The sequence below is a fragment of the Hyperolius riggenbachi genome, chromosome 9 (genome assembly GCF_040937935.1).
Source record: "Hyperolius riggenbachi isolate aHypRig1 chromosome 9, aHypRig1.pri, whole genome shotgun sequence".
Classification (NCBI taxonomy): Eukaryota; Metazoa; Chordata; class Amphibia; order Anura; family Hyperoliidae; genus Hyperolius; species Hyperolius riggenbachi.
Window position 1 is genome coordinate 125,579,245 of NC_090654.1, and position 4,936 is coordinate 125,584,180.

The following is a 4,936-nucleotide window of genomic DNA, read 5'->3' on the forward strand; positions in this document are numbered from 1 at the left end:
ATGCCTGCCTTTTTTCATCCTTTCATAGGTGCTAATCCAAGTGAATGTTTTGCTTGCACATCTGTGATCAGGAGAAAAGATCTGAGCATTGCTGTTCATATCCATTCCTCTTCCATTCTATGGTCACAGACATAGATATGAAAGGGCAATGATCCTACAGATCAGATGTGCCCATAAAGATTTCCTTCATGAATATGCATCGCAGGTTTTTTTTCAGGTGAATATGGGGAAGTTGTCAGAGCTGAAAATTACAAACGTGGGTGTGTTTAACTGGGTGTTGTAGGAAAGTGTCCCTGGATCTGATCAAGGGGACATAACCGGTTGGGCTTTTTTTGATCAGGGGGCAATAAGTACTGTCTTAAGGCTGAGTTCCATTTTCCTCAAAGAAGTTATGATTGACTCCATCACCATTGTACAAGGATCATGTGGCAGCCCAATAGGCTAAAGCTTTGCCTGAGTATGTTATGCATTCCAGAACAAGGCTTGTGCCTTTTTTGTAGCATCAGTCCGAAGCACTGAAAAGTGCTGCATGTGATAATGCTATAGGCACAGACAATCATGGCAAGTATGTAGGTGGTAATGCAAACGCACTATCAAGGTTTATGTGAGGTGGTCTTTCCCAGACTACAAGAATGCCACACCTCAGGATGCCAAAGAGGAAGGGAGCTCTGTTTCAGGCTGAAGAAGGTAGCTTTTCTGTAAAGGGGGAGGGTTCTATTTCATCTGGAAATTTTTGAGGTTAAAATTCTGATCCTCGCATAAAAATGTGAAGTTCATCCACTTCTGATTTTTAACACAAAGAGAAATGGGACACCTTCCCTCAGGTGCTGACACTGAATCTTCAATCACTCTGGGGAATTGAAGAAGGCAGTTTCCTACTGTCATATCCAGGAATGCTGTCCAACCTGTTGCCCAGCCTGTGAACGCCTTCTTCCACTATTCCGCGTGTGCAGTGACTTCTTCTAATTGCCTGCCAACTTGAAGCTTTCCTTTGGATGTGGCTTTATTCTTTGAGTCATAATCACTGTTTTTGTTTATGCTTGCTACCTAGGAGTTTGAAATTATAAAATGTTTATAAATAAGCTTTGGAGAACATCAAAGTATTGCAGGCACCTAGGTATGTGTAAAGATTATGTTTTGGGAAATTCTCTGCAGTTTGTAAGAGCTCCATAACTTGTTTTATTCAGTGAATATTTTCATTTGGGAACCAGTTATTTGTGCTGGGGGATCTAGCACCTTCTTTGGTTTGCCGAGTCCTGGCATTTAGGTCGCATTGACAGTGCCACGTTACGGAGCTGCGTTTTAAAGTCTTATAACGCAGCTTAGTGCACTGCAATGATAATCCTATGGGCCGTTCACAGTGCAACATTATCGTCGCGTTGAAAATGTTGCATTGTGGTAACCCACTGCTTACAGTGTGTTACCTCTGAATGCAGACACGTTGCGACTAAAACGCTTTAAAGCGCAACGTCTCACTGTGAATATGCCCTTAGGCTCCTTTCACACTGTCCATTGCATCACGGCACTGCGCACAATATGATCGCATCAAAACGTGATGTAATTCTATTCCAATGGGGCTTTGCACACTGGTTGTTTTGCAGTCCAGTGAGACGAGTCACAGTGGAAAATTGCACTGCCTGCAGGTGCAAGCGTAAAGATTTTTTGGGCTGTATGCTGCATTATATGGTTCACAGTGGCAGTCTGCACTGCGACTTTACGTCACTGTGTTGCAATTTTATATTTCCGGATGCGCAATGTGTATATATTGTGAAGGAGCCTTAAGTTTGTGCAGAACAGAGTGAAAATGTGTTGACTAGGGACAAACCAATGGTGAAAGCCAATATTGAACTGTGTGCGTGGTGGGGGTGTTTATTGCCCCGGAGTAAGTTTTTAGACCGCAGGCAGGTAAATATGTGATATTTACTTATAAAAAGCTCCTCTTCCCTGTATTCTCCGATTTATGACCTGTAGAAATGAATTTCAGGATTAGGAAAACATCCGCCCGCATGATTAGAAACTTTTTTTGTCTTCAAGATTGGTTTATGGTTTGCAACAATCACACGGTGCTTTTTATGTCTGGCCTGCCTGCTTACTTGGAGTTTTTTGGTGTATGAAGTTATTATCAAGTATTAAAAGTACTGCTGTATCAACCTTTAAAACAAAATATTAATGACATCACTTCAAATGGAATGTATAGTGTTTGTTTTCATTTTGTCCCCCCCATGTAAATGTTTTATAAAGTAAAATGAAGAAAAATTCAGTTGTGAGATGGTACATCCTAATGTTTACCTCACACCTTCAGCAGGTGGTGTTTGATTAAAAATTAACCCTTCATACTAAATTTGACTAAAATAGCACTGTACCTGCTAAGCCCTTTTAAGGAAATGTAAAGGTTTATGGCATATTTCATTTAAAGCGTTTAGCACTAAATACAGTTTTAAAATCTTTATTGTTCCTTAGGAATATAGAATGCTGTAGATAAGTGATCATTTTTATTTCAAGCTTCACCTGCTGATTCAGTTGGCGTGGTTAATTTTTTTTTTTTTTTTTTTTTTTTTTTTTTATTCTGACAAGGATTAACTGTTAATCAGTTTCATGCCCAGCCTATAAATAAACCAAAAAGGAAACCCAATCACTATACATCTCCTTTAAGATATCCTATTTGTCTTTTTGAGAGAGACTTTTTTGTTTTTGTAAACTTCACACAGTAACTTATTCTACTCAGGAACAAAGGAGTGGATAAACAGACCTTGCAGAACACGTGGGAGCAGTTTCCTAGTCAGCGAGGTTTTTGGACTTTGGAAGACATTGACCCCTAGTGGAAGAATAGAGAATTACACAAAAGCTTGATACCCTTTCTCTTTTCCCAAGTGCCCAGGTATATGTATGTAGATGCTGCTTCTTTGACAGGTGTAGGCTTGCTATTGTATAACGTGTGTTTCTACTTTTTAATTAACTTGATATTAACATTTAGAAGTTATTAAAAGCAGGAGCCTTTTTATGTATAAAAGGTGAAACTTGCACTTCAATTTGATTTTTCTTTCCCATTGTTTCAGAGAGATCTCAGGGCCTTGTACACACTGGACTAGCCAGTAATGCATTATTTAAGTATGCGTGGAAAGACTCTGAGCTTAAAAGCAACCTTGCTTTGAACAAAGATCCCCCTCTAGTGTTAAAGGTTTTTTGTTGCAAGAGTGTACAAATTGCTGGTGGACTATGTCCCTTCTACTCCTAATTAAAATTGAAGGTGAATTTTTCATCTTCAGATAAGTGCCAAATATTAAGGGAGAGATAATGTAATGCACGATTGCTCAACCTGTTTTTGTTGTATGTACGGAATGTTTTAACACTAAATGTGCAATCAACCAAGTGAAATGGGCCACAGCTTACAACCAGTGTTTGAATATTTTGTGTGTGTGTGTGGGGGGGGGGGGGGGGGGAGGTTTATTTGCTTTTTCTTAAACAGAATCCCAAATTCTCACTAAGCCTTTTCATTAAAAGGAACCAGAGGTGTGAGACTAATGGAAGCTGCCATATTTATTTCCTTTTAAACACCACCAGTTGCCTGGCAGTCCTGCTGATCTTTCTGGTCAGTAGAGTCCTAATCACACACCTGAAACAAGCATGCAGCTAATCTTGCTGGATTTGTCAGACCTCTGAACTGTATGCTTGTGCAGGGTCTATGGTTTAAAGTATTAGAGGCTGAGGATCAGCTGAACAGCCACGCAATATGCATTATTTAAAAGGAAACAAACATGGCAGCCTTCATATCCCTATCGCCTCGGGTTCCCTTTAAGCAGTAGGAGAAAAAGTATGGCAGCCCATAGCGGCTAGTTGGCTGCTCTTATTCTGTTACACATTTGCAAATGATAGTGGGTATGCAGCTGTGAGGGGCTGCACCAGGACTGTTTGCACTAGTTTATACACAGAAGCTTTTATTAAATGCATTCTGCACTCAGTAAGGCTTAGTACACATAGCCAGATACACAGCTGTCTATCAAGCAGTTGTTCATTTGGACTAAATTCATGATCTCTAATCAGACTGGGTTGCCTGGCCCTTCTATACATATATATATACACATGGCTTTCTATATCTGATCCTGTGTTCTCAAGTTAGAGCCTGTCACACTTTATTCATCACTCACGCATGGATACTGCAGGATGTGTATGATATATTAGCTAGTATGTGTGATCAGTTATCACTTGTTTTTTTCTGTATAGCAGAATTCACTATATGTACTAAGCCTAAGGTGCCTGATAATGTCTATTGTGGTGCACAGCTGTCAGCCTATGGTGCACATCCCTCTCTGTTAAATGCAGCATTTTATATTTCCTACTTATACATGTCAAATTTCTTCTACAAGCTTTTGCACACTGCATGCGATTCCGATAAAATATAAATATATATAAATCTGATCGTATAATTAAAAAAAAAAAAAAAATCGGAATTGCATGTAGTGTGCAAGAGGCCTAAAATGGTAGTGACTGCCTTAGGGCTTGTTATTACTATACATGTTACTGTGTGAATTACAACAATGCATATGTGTGCAGTACCCAAGGGGATCCAACATTGCATAGAAGGCAATGCCTAGCATTCCTAATAATGCATTATTATGCAGTGCTCTGAAAATGCACTGCTGCATGCATTTTATTCCACAGCACAGCTATGTCTCGCTCATTTTTATTGAATGGGAACATTGCTGCAGCTCAGAGCGATGCAGGTTCTGTGTACAAGCTGGCTTTCGCTCTTGAAGACTGTTTCTGAAATTAGTGGCTGAGTAAATTGGGGTAGATTGACACTATGCGTGTTGCATTGCACAATAGTTCTGCATCTGGACTGACTGCTCATTCAATTATGAGAATGTTCAAATCTCTATAGGTTATAATGGATTGCGTTATCCTAACTCTGTATGCTGTTTCTGGATTCCGTGTGGAT